Below are 21,701 nucleotides of genomic sequence, written 5' to 3' on the forward strand. Positions count from 1 at the left end.
AACGTTTGGCAACTTATCAAATTTCTTTTGATTCATCTTTATTCAGATACATGCTGTTGTGATAGCCTGCCAGGTTGGTCTAGAAAAATCCTTAGTGGTATATGCTTGTAAAATTTTACAGCAATTTATTTTTTGGGACACTGGTGTTAAGACTGAAGGACCTTTGGTAATTGAAATGCAGTTTGTTGGCTTTCGATACAAGCTCATGATGTAACTCTGCCACCTATCATATGAAAAACGTAAAGTGCCCCATAAATTGTGCTCAATATAAAATGTTCTTTGAACAATTTCAAAAAGAAGTTTTTAGGGAAAGGCATATTCTCACTCATTTTCCAGCTCCCCCTGGGGATACTAGTGATATCCATTGGTTCCATAGTAACTGAGTGTTAGAGGTTTTAAACAGTGACCAGACATGACCCATAGAGGACATAAGAATTTCAGTTGTTAAAATTGAGGTGAGGCTACAGTTCTTTTCTGAATAAGAAAGTGAATTACTACTTACTGTTGGGAAGAATGGTTATCTTTTAGTGCCTTGAGCTTAAAGTCAGTAGGAAGCAAGACTACAGGATTGTATTATATTGTACGGAATGGTCTCTGAAGTAGCAGTCATACAGTCCAATTTATAAATATTCTTTATGGTTGTAGGCATAAATATCCATTCTAAGGAGAAAAATCTCAATATAAAGAAATCGAAACTACTTACATCCAGCATTTTCAAATCATTCTGGTAGCATGAGGAAGCAAGGGGATCCATGTGCAAGCCTCTGGGCCTGGGGGCAAGTGGAGCTCATGCAAATCCAGATACCTGTGCCTGTGCAAATATCTCTCCAATTAAATTACAGGCCTTCTCCCTCCCCCATATGATTATCATGCTGGATTACACTGTGCAAACCTCTATTTATTTTTTTTCCTTTTCTAAAATTCATTTTGCTATTTTGTAGCATTTTCACTGACATACAGAAAATATATATGATTTTATGCAATATGCGAATTAAGTTTAGGCTATTTCCACATGGCTTTAGACAGCTTTGGGGAATTACTGTGTAACAACAGTTAGATGAATCAGTTGAGAGTATAAACTTTAATTTTCAGATTGAGAACAACCTACTGTGATTACATGATTATAAATTTAATGATGACATGTGGTGGTATTGTGTCCTCCAATATATTGTGCACCCTAATAAACTTATCTGGCGTCAGAGAACACAACATCCACTAGATAAACATAGAGGCCAGAAAATGGTGGCATACATGCCTTTAGTCCTTGTATTCAGGAGGCAGAGATCCTTGTGGATTTCCGTGAGTTCAAAGCCACACTGGAAACATCCAGACATGGTGACACACATCTTTAATCCCAGGAAGTGATGGCAGGAAGCAGAAAGGTATCTAAGGCATGAGAACCAGGTACTAGAGCCTAGTTAAGCTTTTAGGCTTTTAGCAGAAGTTCAGCTGAGATCCATTTGGATGAGGACTCAGAGGCTTCCAGTTTGAAGAAACAAGATCAGCTGAGAAATTGGTGAGGTGAGGTCAGATGTGGCTTATTCTGTTTCTCGGATCTTTCCGCATTCACCTCAATTCCTGGTTCCAGGTTTGTTTTTATTAATAAGACCTTTTAAGATTCATGCTACAATGACACTTTTGTTCAATACCATCACTTGCTGTTTAGCTCTTACAAATGTAGGTAGGTCAGATTTAGAGTGTATGTTGTGGCTCCCCATTCTGTCTCTAGCCTATATCAATCTATAGCACCTTCTTTCATGGGTTTGAGGTTATTTTGAGATATATGGAATAGCAAAAGTAAGAATTGTTCAGTGAACCAAAAGGGAATATTTGTTTTCGCTATGACAGTAATACCAGGTAAATCATTCATCTCTTTTAGTTTATTATCTTTTTGAAAAAATATTGATACCTTACTAAGTCTGTATACCTACTAAATATATGGTGAAATCTGTTCTGATTTTCTAATAAATATAGACCTATTTTAACAGAGGTAAGTGATTTGTGCTATTTGAAAGAGAGCATTTGTATAGTTCTGAGAACATAATCGTATTGTTCTAAAATTCATATGCTGAAATCCTTAACCGTTTCTATGATAGCTTTTGGAAATCACTTTGGGAGGCAATTAGGATGAATGAGGTCATGTGGCTGGGGCCCTGTGATGGGGTTAGTCCCCATCTCTCTTCCCTTCCACGGCTACCTGCACCTATCTCTCTTCCATACATACTTATGGTGAAAAAGTCAAGTAAGCATACATAAGATGGTCATCACTAAGCCTAAAAGAACTTCAGTTTCATCTTGGGTTTCCCAGCCCTTTAAAACTGTAATAAATTCTTGAGTTTAAACCACACATTTTGTTATGCTAGCCCAAATGACATAATCTATACTTATTTTAAGATTTCATTTGATACCAATTGAGAAATAATTCTTAAAAATATATAAGTAAATGTTAAGATATACATAATGGCTTTGACACGAGAAAGTGAAAGTCCTGGATGTGAGAATTTCCCTTCTCCTTATAAAATAAAGGTGTATTACATTAACAATTCCATTACTCAATTATAATTCTCTCTGGAAGCAGAATCAATAGTATATAGCTATAAAGAGTTGCAGCTGTAGCCGTAAACCTAGGTAGAGAATAAGTCTGGTTGGATGTATTAAGAAAATTACAAAAAATATGCTATCATTTAATGTGCAGACTCTCATGGAAGTTTAAATGGTGGCTTCTCAGTGCTGTCTAAGGAAGGGAAGCAGGGGCAAAAGACCACTGAATTTTAAGTTCTTTCTAATGTCTACTGTGCAGTAAGATGAACACATTGGGATCACATTGCCTAACTCCATTCAAGAATCAAGTGATTTGCCTGGGACTTGCTGTTCTATGTCCTCATTCATCGAAGAGGACAGTTACCTGACCCCCTTAACATGCATGTTTATAGGCAGCACATTCCCTCTTCTCTGTCTCTAGCTCAGGCTTCAGGTTACTCTTTGTGTGCCACCCTGGTTATATTCTAAATGAATCTCTTGAACTGTATTTAGGCAAATTTTGCCTCATGCATAGTTCCTTGAAACCAATACCACAGCCAAGATAACAAAGATGGGTTACATTTTCATTATGAAAGTATGCCATCACGCTCAGGTCACTCTTCTTTTTCAGAATTGTATATAAATGAATATTCAGTGTGCGCTCTATTAATCTGCTCTGTTTTTTATTTGGGGGGTTAATTATTCTGAGATTCTTCAGTGTTATTTCGTGTAGCAAGAATATGTTTGTTTTTCAATAATAATGTTTCATTGCAAGTTGATGTCACAGTTATTTGTTAATTCACATGTTGAGTGACATTTAAATCGGCTGCTATAAAGTGAGCATCTCTGATAATTTACATGCCAGGATTTGCCTCTAAGTATGTTTTAATTTCTCTTGAATAATTATTTAGAACAATTGTGTTCAATAATCATACATGTTTGAATTTTTTTTTATTTTTTTATTTTATTTTATTTTTTGGTTTTTCGAGACAGGGTTTCTCTGTGTAGTTTTGCACCTTTCCTGGAACTCACTTGGTAGCCCAGGCTGGCCTCAAACTCACAGAGATCCGCCTGGGTCTGCCTCCCGAGTGCTGGGATTAAAGGTGTGCGCCACCACCGCCCGGCTCATGTTTACATTTTAAAGACACAATCAGATTGTTTCCCAAAACAGAACATTTCTACCCTCACCGGGAGTAATCCCATATTCCAGTTGCTTCATGGTTTTCTCCACAATTGGTGTGGCCAAGTATTTTCAATACAGTAATGGCCTAAATTACGTTGATGTCTTGTGAATTAATATCCATACCGTAATGGGTAATAAAACTAGAAATCTTTTATTTGACATTTATAGATCTTGTTATGAAATGGGTGTACATATCTCTTACCTACTTTGCCTTTCAACTTGAGTTGTGTGTTTCTTCAATATTGAATTGGGGACATTTAAAAAAAATTTACACAATTACTTATTGGATATACGTTTTACATATAATCCCCCCACTCTAAGAGTACTCATTTCAATGATAGTCATTTCTCTAAATTATAACTTTTCTGCCTTATATATCATTATATATCATCCTTTTCATAATCACTCTAAGAAATATTTATCTAACCTAAGAATATAGAAGTCTCTAAGAAATATATCTGTAACCTAAGAATATAGAAGTCTCTGTAGTTATGTTCCCCCCACCCAGGATGTTTAATTGACTTAGGTTTAACAGTTAGATCTAAAATCCATTTTAATTCATATTTGCACGCTATAGAAGTATAAAGAAGGCATTACTTTATGCATATACATAAGCACTTGTTCTAACATTATTAAAACTGTTATCTCCTTTGAATGAGGAGCTCTGACATTTTTATCATGAATCAGTCACCTAGCATCTAGATGTATGAGTCTATTTCTGATTTCTGTATTCTCTTGCCTTCATTTAGTATTCTGTATTAAATATTTTACTGTCATGACTGAAGAAAAAAGTTTATAAAGAAATTGATTGAGAAACACCATTGTGTTGGAAGATTTAATAATGTTAGGATACTATTCGTCATATAATCAGTATAAAAATTCACTAGATCCCAATTCAAGTCCTAGCAATTATTATTACAAAAAGTGAAAATCTAATTCTAGAAATTATGTGGCTAACTAAAAGGTCTAAAGTAGCTAAAACATGTTTATAATGGTAGAGAAATTGAGCTATCTGACTGTTTTTATTGTGAGTATGTATTTGAAGGTGGGGGTGTGTACATGAGTTTGTACATGTATGTCCATGTACATATGGGCATGCCGAGTTTCTTAGTGTGCATGTGGAGGGCAAAAGTTGTCATTAAGTACCTTCCTTACTTGCTTTCCATGTTTATATCTTGAGCCAGTATCTCTTGCTAAACCCAAAAATAATTGAATTCTTCATCTAGCTAGCCAGCTTTGTCTGGGGAATCCCATGTCTCTGCTTCTCCTGTGCTAGGATTACAGGTCATCAGTCCTCTGATGCATTTTTAAAACACTTTCTCTGTCTTTGTGCTTCATATTGCATAAAAATAATTTAAATATTTATTAAAATTCAATGAATTTACAAAATGTGTTTTCCAAGACTCCTGTAACAAACCAAGCCTGGTTTTAACCTGTAAACTTGAAATAAATGTGTGAAATTAATTTGCAATATATTCTCCCTCTATCCTCTACCCTCTTCGCCTCACCTCACCTCGCCTCTCCTTTCATCTTCTCTCTCTCTCTCTCCTCATTGTAGTTTTCTCATTATAGTAACCTTCCTATAGCAGTTTTTTTTAATGGATACATTTATATTTATGTCTTTTATTCTTACCACCAAAGGCTTTCCTCTGCACATTGATGTGTCTTTATTTACTCTAACAAATATTAAAGTTAAGAAATGTATTTGGATTTTGTACTAAAATATACAACTTGTATTTCTTTAAAAATGTTCATGAGAAATAGTAGCTATATTAAATGAATGACAAAAGGAAGAGATGGAAAAGAAAAAGAAATAAAAAATTGTTATTCATTTAGAATTCAAGGCTGTTCTGTCTTGAGAAGTCTGTGATGTGGGTAGATGCAGGAGAAGCCTCACCAGAGTGCATTGATTCTGAGAGTCCAATGCTTCCTAGTTACTCCTGAACCTCTTCTAATTTCTTCAGATTCTTAATCACTTTGTGGCAATAAATATCTCCTACATTGTTCTCTGCACAAGTAGATGGTTAATGTTCATTATATAATACAGAATTTGGGGCTTAAGAGACGGCTCAGCAGTCAAGACTACTTGTTGCTCCTGCCGAAGATGCAGGTTCTATTCCCAGCTCCCATAAGGTGGCTCACAATTACCTCTAAGTTCAGTTCCAGGGGATCTGATATCCTCTTCTGACTTCTGAGGACACCAGACAAGCACATGATGCAATTACACATAGGAGGGGAAAACACTCATACACCTAAAACTAAAATAAATAAAATCTTTAAAAACACAGGATGTTTATAAAAGTTGTAAGTATAAATAATTAAGAAAAAGACTAGATTACAAATTTTTTCTTGAGCTATGTGACTTTTAAGTATATATATATAATTTCCTCAGTATAACTAGAATGTTGCTACAGTGTAAATCTGAGAAAAAGTCTCTCAGTTTTCTCACTCTTGTTGGCTGGGGCTTTCTCTTGGCCTTGGTATTCTCATTTCTTAATCAGTAAGGTCTATGTTCATCTTTGGTGTGCTAGGCTTTTGTGATGTGACCTTTCCAGAGAAATTACAGCCCTATCAACCTTCTTAGGCAGAACCTTCTTTTGCAGAATCTTATAATTTTGTCCAGTTTAATAAAACCTTAAATGTTCCTACTGGGTGTATTTCTCACTCTCTGAAGCTGGTACATAGGGTGTTTCTAAAGTTTTTGAGGATGAACACCTACCACTCTATTTCCGTTAGCTTGCAACCATTGCCTCAATAAAGCTGATGAAAAGATAAATTGTAAACTGGTTTCTTATTCCTTGGTTAGTATACCTGGGCTGTCCTTTTCTACACTTAGTCCAAGTTATCAGGGAATTTGGCGTATGTTACTCACATGAGTCTTTCACTCTTACATTTCTTTCTTACTCCAGGAATGTTTCCTAGAATTCATCCCCAAAATTATTTTCATTTAAATTATTGTTTCAGGATGCTTTTCTGGGCAAATTTGTAATAATGCTATAAGTTTTTTTGGGGGGAGTATATTTTGGTTTGTTTATTTTCCATGAGCAAACTTCTCGGGCTCCAGTGCCTTGAGAAGCCATCAAAATTGTAAAGCAGGTCTTGTTTAAATCATGAAAAAAAGTATTAAAAAGCGTGTAGCCCCCACCGACTTCTTTTCAAAATTACTTTGAAGCAGGGGGTCCAAGTGAAAGTCTCCATGAAAAATGCAGGCTTCTGAAGACTGGGCCCTCTGAGATGAATGCAGTTGGTAGTTACACCTTTTACAGCTGAGCTCTCACATTCTCCAGAAATGAATGCCTGTACTTGAAGCCAAAACCTTCCTTAAACTACATTATTCCACATAGCCCTCAGTGGGCCCATCTCCAGGGGGCTATTCCAATTTGTCGACATTTTGATGAGATATACTTCATCTGAATTAATTCGTATGTGTGGCAGGGGAATGAAACTCAAGACTCTAATGTGTTCGTTCTTACTGTACTCAAACTGTGTGAAAGGAACAATTTGTGCTTATAGATGATAAAAGTTCTTATAATCAACCTAATCCCCGGTGCATGGCACTTAACCCATGTAAACGTGTATTCTCAATTTCTTGAGACCCACTGAAATGTTGGAGCTCCCTTCAAGTAGAATCTACGGTCTAGCTAACTGAGAATTTTTTCATTTTTGAGGAAAGCTTTCCCCCAAACTTGGAGATGTCTTTAGAACTTATGTGGTTGCAGCTAAGACTTTTGAAAATTCTTTCTTTCTTTTATAAATTATATATATATATATAATATATATATATATTATATATAAATATAATTACCACCTTCCTTTCCTCCCATCAAACCCTCCCATACACCTTTCCTCCCTCTCTATAAAATTTATGGCATCTATTTTCATTATTCTTACATACATATGTATATATTATATACATATGTATTTCTAAATACGTAAATGCAACCTGTTCAGTCTCTATAATGTTACTTGTATGTATGTTTTCAGCGATGAGCATTTTCTATTACATAAGTAAATGATCTTTCCTGGAGAAGACAATGTCTCCTAATCTCAGGATGCCTTAGCTGCCTAGAGGTCTTTGTGTGGGGCTGAAGGATCATGGTCTTTCCCTCTAACCGTACAGCATGCTTACTGCTATTGTCCTTGTTCGGTTCATGTCTAGGCAGTCATGCTGATGAGACTTTACAGGTGTAGCTTCTGATGTTAGTGGCAGATACAATCTCACAGCCATGGTTTTAATACTATCCCATTTTACAAATTGATACCACGATTTTTTTCAAATATCAACAGTGTTTCTACCAGGGTAACTGAACAATGGTGTGGGTGTTTGACACTGAAGTCAACTTTGTCATGAATAATTTATGTGAAAGAAATATTTAAGATAGGCACTTCTGAGAGTCAGCAAGTGCTTTTGAAATATTTGATAAAATCCCCTTTGTTCTGTTACTAATTTTATTATCTTTGAGGGAAATGCTTCATTTTTGAGGAGGAAAACCCACATAAAATAAAAACTCATTATTTTCCATTCAGTGATGGGCACTATTTGTTATAAAATAATTGGATAATGCAGATTTTATACTTGAAGCCATATTTAAAAAAATTAAGATTTCTGTGGATTTTTATCAAATTCACCAAGTAAAAGGAAATTAATCAAAGACTAATCACAAGTCAAAGTACTAAAGGAATCTTGTGTTGTCTCACTATGTATGTGACAATTCAGTTAAATAAACATTTTAAAAGATAAGTCTATTTTTAGGAATGCAAAAATGAATAACGAGAAAAAATCCACATTCATAGATACCTAAATTCTTTAACATTACAATAAACCTGTCTTCAGTTAATTTCATTTACTTAGAGATCATTGCTGAAGTGTGAGAAGAGAACACAGGCATGCTATAATATGCAAGCCAGAATTAACAGGTAGAATCTGGTGGCTGAAAAGCAAAACCATGCATCAGCAACCTTTTAAAGAAGTATATATATTTTCTAATGAGAAAAGTGTGAAAGAAATTATTTCAAGAAGATATTTAATATATAAAATAATACTTCTCCATACTATACCAGTATAAACATGTTATAGCTACTTTTGCTGAATTCTCTACTGATATCCTCAAAAAGATTAATTTCCTCTACAACTAGGCCATTTTGTTAACATATGGCTTGGTAAATGTTCACAAAAAATATTCTGACCCCAGAAACACATTAAAATTCATATATTTTAGTAAGGAAATCTCTGTGGATACTGGTGGTTGATTAGTATGCCCCACTGATATTCTCTATTGGTTTACATATGACTATAGACACCGCTTTTCTGGCCTTGGCTGTATTTTCCCCTACAGTAACATCCCCAAACTGACATTCCCTTTGGTCTTATTCTCTGGGATCTCCTCTGCTTTTCATATAATATTTCTTGATATTCTCATTAAGTCATGGTCTTATCTAATATCTTTACTCCTGTGATTGCCAGATGCTAAAGTCAATTTCTGCTTAATTAGATTGGCATGTTCAGAGCAGGAGTGAATATCACTAATGATTTATCTTTCACTGAGCAGCAGACTTGGAAATATAAATTTTTAATGCCTTTTTCCAATTTTTCAGTTTCTAAAATTATAGATTTTTTTTCATAGTATCCACTGGCTATTACTGCGATAATTCTACAATTAAAACCATTCACAACATTTTAGCATCTTTTATTTTCCCAATGACTTGATAACCACACCATTATATCTAGATATATTGTATCTTCATTCACATGTAAACAAAGTCCTTCCTCTATACGTGGTATACATGGGATGGTTAAAGGAGCTGTGAACGCATTTAGATTTGCTTTACCAATTACCCAGTGAGGAACTGATCAATAAAATAGTCATGTGCAATAGGTGACTTGGTTCTTGCTTGTTCTAAAATACACACAGAACTTAATGTTAATCAAATTATATTTCATGTCCTTAATTGTGATGAATAACTTGTGAATTACACAGCTAAGTACTGAAGATATCAGGGGTTTTTCAGTCGTGGCCTAGATAGGGAGGTTCTTTTGTATTTGTCTCAGTACATTGTGTACTTTTTCATCCATGTCTGTGACCCAGGTTTATGATCTTACAGATAAAATACACCAGCCATTTATTGCCAACTCCCTTTTAATTGCCTTTCCAGCTCCCACTGGGAAGAAGAGTGCTGACAGATTTAATTCGCTCCAGAGAGCAAAAGACACATCTGAATGATTAAAGTGCCAGATATCTCAATAAATGTTATCAATTATATTAATTAAGAATAAATTATAGTGAAATATGTTCTTAGAAAAGAAAAAAATACTCTGTATATGTATTAGCACACAATCATTCATACATACTCCCCATGTCTAATAGTTCAGCAATGGTGTTTCATTTTTAAGTGAAAATCTTGGTTGTTTTGATGAATGTAGTTTTATAAAAAATAAATAAATAAATAAAATAAAAAAATAGAAAAAGCACTTGTAAAATTAGTATGTGCATTTACATAAGTAACTATATTGATTTGAAATAAAACGTGAGTACAGGTTGAATAAATTTAACTGTTTTTTAATACAGAGTGAGTCAGAGAGACACTTAACATCTTCTACTGAACTTCACTGTCCAGAAAGTTTTTAAGCCATTCAGGAAAATTAATCTTATAGCTCAGCAGCATTTCTACCAACATTTAGAAAAATTATAGTTTAAATGTAAAATGATTACAACCATAAATAAGGCTTTAAAGAGATTTTACAGACAGTAGTTCATTTAATCCCCATTGAAACCTAGCTTTGAATTAGAGATATTCCCAGGATGACGTAAATAGTATTGAGACACAAATTTAAAATCAGTTAGTCTAATTCCCAGTGCCAACTCCAACATTTCATTTATTTCTAATCTCTTTGACTGTACCAGTTCACAGAAAGTCTGCCATGTTGTGGAAATGGAGGGCATCATTCCAAAGAGGACAAGATTTTACTTCCAGGTAGCTTTAAATATGTCAGGTGACAAAATGAATTATGTAACATGTTCAAATGACCACCTTCAGTGTAAATATAGTGAGTCTTTAAACAGACTTAGAGACATAACTAACACTGTGTAAGGGAACACAGTGCATACCTAGCGTGATATTTGTTCATCTTTATGTAATTAGTTAGGTCTATGTAGATGAACAACTGTCACAAGGGAAGGCTGAGGAACATGTAAAAGTATTTGAGGTAAGAAAAATATGGCTTCTTAAGTAAACAGTGAGTTACTCATGGTGTTCGATGTGTTGTTTTTAGGAAAAAGTAGTCTAAATTGAGGAGAATATCCGCCCTACAGTGGAACATTTAGACATTTTGATGGGTACATATAGCAAAATGACTACAGAACTGCAGCCTTATCAAGATTTACTATTGGAAGTGTGACATTTCTACTCAGAGAATATTTGCAGATTTGTCTCACACTCAGGTATAATTGAGATCTCCCAAGGAACAGGGAGTACCAACTACCAAAACGCCTGTAGGACAAATTAAGGCATCTGAACACACTAGGAGGCACTATTCTAGTCCACTGAGTGGTTTTTAAATGGAGGATAGAGGCAATAAGATTCTACTTAAAGAGATAAATCATCTCTCTAGCTTCTTTGCAGAGAGGAGGTAAGAAGTAAAAGTAGATAGTACCATAGTGCCAGATCCACCTTGTACAGGCAGATCTAGCCCCAGAGACCTGACAAGTGCCCAAAGAATTACAATGTGTTGATTACGCCTTCAGGAAAATGAAGTTAGAATCTTAGGAGCAGAGAAAATGAATGAAGTATGCTGGAAGCCTCAAGATAAGTCCCTACAAAGGCTAGCAGGAAACCCAATACGGAGAACAGTGCTGGTCCCACCTACGTGAATGAAGAGGTCTACAACTACACTACAATGAAAACTACCATCAAATCATAAGATTAATATAAGCTTTGAAGCTTGGTTTTTATTTCTAAAGTTGAAGGAAACACTTGTTGATTCAAATGATAATATCTAATTCTTTGACACAATTCGTTGGACACAAAGCCATTAGCCAAGATGAGGTTTTTAGTTTGTATTTGTGTAGTTTGATAGAAAAGAAATTGTCTTCATGGAGGCGAGTTTATAAATTCATCCAAACAGACTTCACCAGCACTTTAAAATAAAAAGCTATTTTGTGTATTACGTCAACCCCGTGTCAATACAAATTGTTGACACATTTGAAATCTACTGAAAGTTGTTACTGGAATTCCTGTATTCTTCTTGAATTTACCAGGAATGCTTAATTGTCCTGGAATTCAAGTCTACTTATATTATGTCTACTATATTGTAAAGTACATGCTCCACAGTCAGAAGGATAAATTCAAACAATTTATATTCACAGAAGCATGTAACTATCTTCTGAAATTGGAGCTTCATTTGTATAAAATCTGCTTTTAGATCTGCAAGATCCTTTGATTACACAGAAATAGGATTTTTTTTTTCATCTTCCAGATGCCAACTGCTTCACGTACATAACCACTTAGAATCTGACTCTGCTCCACTCTTGGTTACTGCAGGCTTCCAATGGTATTTTTAACAATTTAAATGTATTTCTATTGATAGCAAGAGCCATTAATTTTCTGTTTCAATTTTTACACAGGTGTAACACAGGTGGTACGCCCTTTCCTCTCTGCCCCATAGGGTGTAGCTCTAACTACCCTCTAGGGAAGAGAAGGTTGGGTGAACAGCCTTACTATTTCTCCAGCTCAGTAATTATCTACAAACATATTCCCTCCACTGTCTAGGTGTTATTAAGCAGAGTTAAGGCTGATGTGTGCAGAACAGGCTGTATCATGTTTCGTCTTCCTTACTTACAGTCCTATTCAAAAATACAATGTAAGGTGTTAAGCTAATTATATTTCAAATTTCAATCTTTATTTTTGTAAAGGTCATGTGATTGATTAAAAAAAATCTTCATGATTGGTTGGAAGTGTATCAGACATGATGTTCTTGGTGTAGCTTTATTCCATAGTATTTGGTGACTTTTACAGAGAAGACATGAACAAATGTCTGTTCACCCAGATAAGATACTGACAGCTGGGCAAGATGATTCCATCCAAGTCTATCTTGGTGAACGATGAGTTTATTGTGGTTATACAGAGGGCCTTGGATGACTCAAAGGCAGCTGCATTACTGAAAAGCTCATAGGTGGGAATGTATGCATGTTTCATTCCAGGGGGTTTCTTGTTCTGCTTGCATGCACGTATACTGCAGAGATACACTTCATCTCAGCAATTGTATTATGCCTTTCTGATATTGGAGAAGAGATATTGTGAATCTTGAAGCTTTCTGAACTACTGCAGCCACGTAAGTTTCTCTGTCTTCTTGAGTCAATGAACCTATTTCACTCTAAGAAAGAACATTTTAATTCAGAGGGAATAGCTACCTACTCAAAGCCCAGTGATACCTGTTGGAGGGAGATTTTTAATACAGAATCTCAGAACATGTCTTGCAAAGTTACATCTCCATGAATACTTACAGATCCATCAATCTGATTTTTCTATTGTTGTTAAGAATGCTCTGAGTGTTATAAACAAGTTACTTTCATGTAAAAAACAATGAACTGTGGGATATTTCATTACTTCTAATTTTTTTTTAACCTTATTTTGATGAGTATTGAGTACTCATGGGTTTCTAACCATCAATGATTGCTTTAGTCCATGAAACTACTGAATTTAAAAACAGGGGTTTAGAAGAACCAAAATGTGCTTTGAATCAGGATAAGAGAATGAGGAGGAGAAACTGGGAAAATTTATCTTGCTTCTTCTTGAAGCACTAAGCAAGTAGGCTATGGAAACTGTTTACCCTTCAAGATCTGCTTTTCTGACACTCCATTGAGAATGCATACATGAAGACCTACTTTCACCGTTTCTGCTAACTCCTACTTCAGGAGGCCCACTGTAATGGCGCTCTGCTGTTACGAAATTCAAGATGCTTCCATTTAGCTTGTTGTTCTTCAGTGACTTGCTTTCAGGTTTGCAAACTGTTCTACGCACATGCATGCGTGCAGTTACAGCGAAAGACCAAAGAGGCCAAGAATTTGAAAGAGAGCAAGGAAGGGCAAATAGGAGGGTTTGCAAGATGGAAAGGAAAGGGAGTAATTTTGCGGTAAATTCAAAAATGAAAGAAAGTAAAAGAAAAATCCTAAATTAGTAAGCTTGAATGTACTATACTTGGCTGCTCTGAATGCACTTCTTAAAAATGCTATCATTCATATCATCTCATCGTCAGTGTTTGCTTGAGAGCAATATGAAAGAGGACCACATTTGTCTGCAGAAAACAAAGGTGAATTGAATTGCACACTTGCTAACCACTAAAAGACTTGATGCCCATTCCGTTCACTGCAATGGAATGAAAGAGAGGTATCTGGAATGGGTATGTGTTTGTAAATACCAAGCTGAAGAATCCGGAAAAACCTGGACATGTTTTAACATCCTGTAATGTCAGGAAATGTGTTGGATCATTTTCAATGTAATTCCATCTGTGTGAACTAATTAAGAAAGCAGAAATGTAAGAGACCAAGTAACAAGTCTATTATGGCCAGAAAACTTGCATGAAAAATTAGATATGCTATTTTATGTCAATATTTCTCAAGAATTCACAGGCAACTTGAAAACAGTATTGAATGGAAACCTTCCCTGACATAACTGAGAATACATTTACACACAGTTTGTATTTCATGTTATCTTAAAAGTACATTTAACATGACATTTTCCTTAGTTGTGAAGAAAGGCTTGCTTTAATTTTAGATGCATAGTATCCAAATCAAATCCAAAGAATGATCTGGCCTGTGAAGAAATGGTGTTTGTTAATGTGTAGATGCACATATTCTTGATACAATGTAGTTCTTCATTAGGTAAAAATCAAGAGCTGAAAAGTTACGCTTTTCAGTCTTCGGGATATCTTCAAAGCGTCATTAAAGACTCAGAATAAATTTGAGAGTAACTCGTAACTTTTAATTTAAGATTGATCAGGACTTATCCCAGGGGCATGAATAGGCTTTTTGGAACCCATTCTCTATGGTGAATTATCTTGCTCAGGCTTGATTCAAGGGGGAGGGTCTAGGCCTGGCCTCAACTTGGTACACCAGACTTTCTTGACTACTCAAGGGTGACCCTTATCCCTCTGAGGTATAGATGGGGGCTGGGAGAAGGGGAAGGAGGGGGAACTCTGGATGTATGTAAAATTAACAAAAAATGTAATTAAAAAATGAAAACTATACAATATTACATTTTTTTGTTACTGATAAAATGCTAAAGTGGCTGCTCCCTTCCTCTATACTAGATTGGTTTAATGTGTTCAAGAAACCTTAGTTAATTTTCTGCTAGTACAATGCTGTATAAAAGTCTCCCCAGAATTTCAATAATTTACTGCCTCTTAGTCTTCAGGCTAGGTAATTATAGCTAAGTTCCTAAGCTAAACTGAATCACAGGACTTGGGATTATGCGTATATATTCTGGATTATGTAATAATTGCAATGTAGGGCATGTCAGGCTCCCAGTACAAGTTGAATATAACTCTACTCTGCTAAGGTATCCACTCAAAAGTGTTGCACCTCATCATTTCAATGTCTAGAGAATGTCACAGAGACATATTTAAACATCAACCAATCATGGAAGAATATTTCACAAATACTGAACTATGATATGTACTTAGAGAAAATAAATATTAACAAATATAGTCTTCCAAAAAGGCCTGTAAATATACAAGTATTATCAGTTGATTTTAGACAGTCAACCAAAATTCATTTTACTCTGTAGGTTCAAAAATTATTACTAGAGTGTGTACATTTATAAAGAAAACAAAATATAAATATTTAGTAACTTTGAGCACATGGGAAAAATAATGTTCTAACCCAGGAGAGAAGGAATTCAAAATAGTTATGGGAGTAACTAAGAAGAATCATAAACTAATTGGACTTTATCACCAATGTTTATATAATCAGAAAACAGTTACAAAGGTAAAATGGGCATCTAAAGTTATGAAGATAAGGTTGTTTAAATGGAATATGAGAAAAACAGAAAGCTAAACTGTTTTTATAAATTTCTTTATACTAGTATTTCTGTGGTTGTTAGTAATCTACTGGGATCTGCTGCTTCTGTAGCGTCTTTGAGTTGGAGAAGTCTTTCAAGGACAAAGGAATTTCAGGAAGTTATGTAGGGATAAAAGGAGGATGAAAATCTGTGACTAAGAACTAATCCCAGGAGGCAGAGGCCGGCAGATCTCTATATGTTCAAGATCAGCCTGGTCTACAAAGCAAGTTCCAGGACAGCCAAGACTATTATATAGAGAAAAGCCTGTCTTGATAAACAATGACAACAAAAATCTTTCACAAAATATCTGAAATGTTAATGATGTGTTCTCTGGGTAGACAGTGTTTCTGAGTATTCATTCAGCATTTTGATTTAAAAGAAGTTCATTATTTCCAATTATATAGAACAATGTTCAAATAATACTTATCTTTAGATATGTGAATAGCACCTAGCAAAAATAATTGTTTTTTAACGTATACTTTTATTGAAAATAGGTTCTTTTTTCATACAATATATCCTGAAAATGGGCTCCCCTCCCTGTCTCCCTCCTAGTTCTTGTCCTCCTGTTCCTCCCTTCCTCTCTTGATCCACTCCTTCTCTGTCTTTCATTGGAAAAGAACAAGTTTCCGAAAGCCAACAACCAAACACAGAAAAACAAAATACAGTTAGATGAAGTAAAAACTATCATATCAAAGTTGGACGCCGCAGCCCAACAGGAGGAAAGGAGTCCCAAGAGCAGGAACAAGAGTCAGAAACCCACTTGTTTGCCCAGTTCAGTCCCGTAAAATACTAAGTTAAATATTATGGAATCAATATTCTCAGAAATATCCTCAGAAAGCTAGGAATCAATCTCCCTCAAAATTCAGCTATACCACACTTGGTCATATGCCCAAAGGATGCTCCATCCTATCACAAGAACAATTGTTCCTTGTGGCTTTATTCATAATAGCCAGAACCTGGAAGCAACCTAGATGTTCCTCAACAGAATAATGTTTTTCAAATTTTTAAGAGTATATTTATGATAAAATTAAAAATAAGGTAGATACATTTGCTTTTACTTTCTTATGAAATCCACTCACAGAAAGTCATCTATCTAGTATTGATCTCCTATACTAAATATTGTGCAAAGAGTGAGTGATTTCAGTCTGTTTGTTGTTCATAAAAGCAAATATGGATTATAATATCAATGACAAACATATACAGTATTTTCATGGAAACACTATGCTTACAGAAGTACCTAAAATAAGATTAAATGACTTGGAATATAATGAGACAACTTAAATATAATTTATCTCAAATAGTTTTTGGAGACAGTATTAATCAATTATCAAATGAGGAATGTCCATACATGTAAAAATTCTCAAACATGTATGTAAAACTTCTAGAATTCAAGAAAGTAATAGTGTGAATATGATAAGTTGATATTTTCTGAAGACAAATTATTTATGAGTATAAACCAGAAAATCTGGGGTGCTTATTAAATTAAAAATATGTACATGTTCATTTTGTTCAAATTTAATATTATTCTCCCAAATGTACTATTATCTGCCAATATAGTAGTTCCTGATTTGGGGTCAAACATTACTTATTATACAAATGTGCTTTTTTTTAATATAGAGAGTATAAATAATATTATTCTTGTTTAACTTAAATATCTTTGGATAATTAGTAATGGTAACATTTTCATGCCTGAAATTATATTCAATTAAAAGGTAATGAAAACTTACATTTGCAATTCCATTTTTTACATGTAAATAAAACACACCATTTGGGGTAGGTAATATTATATTTGGATGAGCATAGCAACGTACAAGTATCTGCTGTCGATTACAACTTCTATCTACATAGTTTTTTTGTTTATTTTTTTCATTTTTGTCTAGAATTCATGATCCTCATGCTTTTTTACCTTCCGAGAACAGGGGCTGCAGATGTGCAGCACTACCACCTGGCTAAAATGTCTGCACTCATTCATCAATTCTCAGCAGTATTTCTAGTAATCATTCTGGAATTATTGATACACAACTCAATTATAAAAATTAATAATTAAACTAAGTAATTAGCTTCTGTAGGTCTTCATGGCTGTAGATTGAATTTTGTACTTGAAATTGATGATAAAATATAGCAAGTGTCACTAACTTCTACTTTTTTATTCAACAACTCATTAGAGTACTCTCTATACATACTGACTGTTGTGTACAACTGATCAATTTTGAAAAGGAAAAAAGGCAAAATATCAAGTTAATTGGCCAAGATAATATGATTATGATAGGATGGAATATCTTCCTAACAATCTGACAGTTTTAAAATAAAAATTTGGATACACATCATCAGATACTCATAAACAAATTTTAATAAATAAAAGAACAGTTAGAACATATACCCTAAGACGACTTTGTGGCTTGCAGTTTTGAATGAAGAATAACTGGCAAAGGCTGTTGAAATAGATGTGTTTTCAAGAGCAGTTGCCCAGTCATAGGGTTTCTAAGTCCAACCTGTAAGATTTAAAGATTAAATACAAGTGTCACCTGAAGGCGTTCCTTAGAGGAATCCTTTGGTCACTTAAATGTTTTCTTTATAGTCACCTTGCTGTGGGATGTTCTGTATGGCAAATATGTTAATAAATAAAATACTGATTGGCCAGTGGCCAGGCAGGAAGTATAGGCAGGACAAGGAGAGAGGAGAATTCTGGGAAGTGGAAAGCTGAGGGAGAGAGACACTGCCAGCCACCGCCATGACAAGCAACATGTAAAGATGCTGGTAAGCCACGAGGCACGTGGCAAAGTATAGATTTATAGAAATGAGTTAATTTAAGAGTAAGAGCTAGACAATGGTAGGCCTGAGCTAATGGCTGAGCAGTTTAAATAATATGAGTCTGTGTGTTTATTTTATAAGTGGACTCTGGGACTGGCGGGACTTGGTGGGAGCTGGAGAGAAATTCTCCAGCTACATCACCCCTTCTCCTTTAGAAGTTGACTAAAATATGGAGAGAGAAGGAAGAAAGAAGCAGGGAAATGGGCAGGAGATTATTCTAAAATATAGGCAATAGATGACATTGGCTTTCACTCATAAACAAGTAAACATGCAGAAGAGAGAAAGAGAGAGAGAGGAAATGGGGGAGGGGAAGAGAATTAGGGCAAGGGAGAGAGAAAGAGGGGCCAGAGAGAGGAGGGACTTGAAGGCTCGGGTTTTAGGTATGTTTTCACTGTGATGGAGGCACAGGAGAAACAGATGTTAGTAGGATACAAAGTTCAATTTCATGTTGCATTTGCTATGTGTCTTAAGGTTTCTATTGCTGGGACACAACACTATGATAAAAATTAACTTGGAGAAAGGGGATTTTATTGTGACTTGTAGTTACACATCTCAATCTATCACAGAGGGAAGTCAGAACAGAAACTGAAGCACGGCAGAACCTAGAGGCAAGAGTTGATGCGGAGGCCACAGATGAGTGCTTCTTACTGGCTTCCTCCTCTTAACTTGCTCTTCCTTTTTTTTTTTTTTTTTTTTTTTTGGAACATAGGACCACCAGCCCAGGGGCAGAAATATACGTAATGGGCTGAGCTCTCTCACATCAATAGTCTATCAAGGAAATGCATCACAGGTTTACCCACAAGCAAATTTGGTGGAGGCCTTTACTCAATTGAAGTTCTTTCTTCCAAAAATGACTCTAGGTGGTATCAAGTTGACATAAAATCAGCCAGCACACTATGTTTACATCATTCAGCTGCATTAATAAGTCTGAGCTCATGTAGAGTCAGAGAAGTAGACATGAATTTGTAGAGCATCCAAATCAACTTCTGATTAGTCTTTGAAGTGGAAATATAGCATATAGAATAATTAATATATAGACAGATTTTAATAGCTGAATCTTATGGTAGTTTATTTTATAATAATGCTTCTCAGTATTTCCTAGAGGGGGAACTGAAGTGATGATTGACAAAAGAAACCTTCATTACTTAGAAGAGAGGCTACATGAAGTATTTTGATTGAATAGGTTGGCCAGTCAGACCATTTTCATTGGATAGAATCAGAAGGGAAGAATCTGAGAAGTGATCATGGTGTAGAGATGTACGAATCTTAATTTACAATAAAATGAGAACATTGGCTTGAAGACAGAAAATTATAAAAGCGTGTTCAAAAGGAAATTGTAAAAAAAAAAGTGTAAAAATGCATAGTTTTATTTTTGTAGTTAGAAGAGAAATGGGTTATGACTAGAATGTAAAGTGAAATTGGGGTGGTATATCTGTGACATAAGAAGCAAACTGCATGTGTCATTGTTGATGGCATGTGATCTGGTTGATGGGGACTCTCAGATACTTAAATAGAGAAGTGAGAAAATCATTTCAACAATAGCTTTGAAAGTAAAAGAGGAAAAAATTTAATTAAAGAATGAAAGAGACATATCTACATGGAAAGCTGTCCATGCTAGTTTCAGAAGTTAGATCATAGAAATAAAAATTCAGAAAAATTTAGGCACAGTAACAGTGTCAGATTTTCTCTTTCTATGCCTATGCCACTCTATAAAATAGGAAAACATTCCTGAGCTGAAAAAGAGAGGAATTAAGGAAAAGAGACATAGCATAAAATGGTCCTATTCAAAATGGTGAGTGAGTGAGTGTTCTATGGAAATAATTGAATAAGTATGGACATAATACCAATTTTGATAATGTGGGGTTCCATGAGACCACCACTAGCACACTGGTGGAGGGTCTTATACCTAGAAAGTAAAGAATTGTGTTAAAGGAACATACAGATATGATAGGAAGAAAACAAGTATTGGATTTGAATGAGTAATTTATACTAATTTGCATGAAGCTTAAGATAAAAAAAATGGGAAACTCTGGGTGTTAGATGAGGAATGAGAGGCAAAGAATGGAACATCTCAGTGACTCCCGAACATTTTTGGAATTGGCCTTTTACAGCAGTGGGCTACAAAGATTTAAACTGTTTCAGATCGGTTTGCTAGGATGCATTAGAATCTGAAGTTTTATGAGAAGAACCCTTGCTAATAACAATCTTGGTATCATCACAGGACTCATGTGAGAATTCCCAGAGCATTGAGATAGATTGTAGGCCCCCAGCATTGAATTCAGTAGAGAAGCCCTGTTAGGGTTAGTGGCAATGACTGAACAGCTAGAGTTGCAAGAGCAAGTGGGAAGGCTGACATTGGCTACTTTACAGGAAAGCACCTTCAAAAGGTGCTTCCTAGATCTGTGCAACATATTGATCCTGCAATGTCCTCGACAGATGTAGACCATGAAGGTGGACCAGACATGGTGTCTTTAATCCCAAAGGCAGATGGATCTCTGTGTATCAGAGGCCCGTCTGGTTTGCAAAGCAAGTTCACAGACCGTAAGGCCTACACGAAGACTTCATATTTCAAAACAACAACAACAACATAAAACAACACCAGCATAAAGGTATGATCCTTAAATGGACATTATTGAGAACTTCCCAAAACATTTCAGAAATCCCAGGAGAAGTCATAGTTGATTATGATGGGATGAGAAAAGATATTCTAAAAAGTGATTAAAAAAAAAAAAAAGATGCTGGGCTCTTCTATTTTTATTCATGGTCATCGAAGAGGACAGGTTGCTTCACCATGCATCTCTTTAAGACACACTGCCACATGTCAAGACGACAAGCATACCAACAACTTCTAAGTCAGGTTTGAAACCTTGATAGTACCTCACTAGTACATGGTGGAATATTTGGCCAGCTTGGTCTTGTGCAAATAAAACCAGCTGCTTTGAGATCGTGTGTTCTACAGCCACATCATTTCTATAAACAGCATGAATACAGACAGGCACATATAATATTAAGCTCAAAAGGAGATATTTTGGGAGTGGCAAATCTGGAGTGTGAGCAGGAGTGGATATGATCAAGTTATAATATATACCTTGATCAAATATAATATATATAAATATGTATATATATATATGTT

General features: G+C 35.2%; 1 protein-coding gene across 4 annotated transcripts in view; it reads left to right on the plus strand.

Annotated features, from left to right (window-relative positions):
- Positions 1 to 21,701, plus strand: part of Mgat4c (MGAT4 family member C) — a 651,962-nt gene that overhangs the window by 40,514 nt on the left and 589,747 nt on the right. The window lies entirely within an intron of this gene.

This window comes from Peromyscus californicus, unplaced genomic scaffold, assembly GCF_007827085.1.
Source record: "Peromyscus californicus insignis strain IS unplaced genomic scaffold, ASM782708v3 Scaffold_24__1_contigs__length_46423439, whole genome shotgun sequence".
NCBI lineage: Eukaryota > Metazoa > Chordata > Mammalia > Rodentia > Cricetidae > Peromyscus > Peromyscus californicus.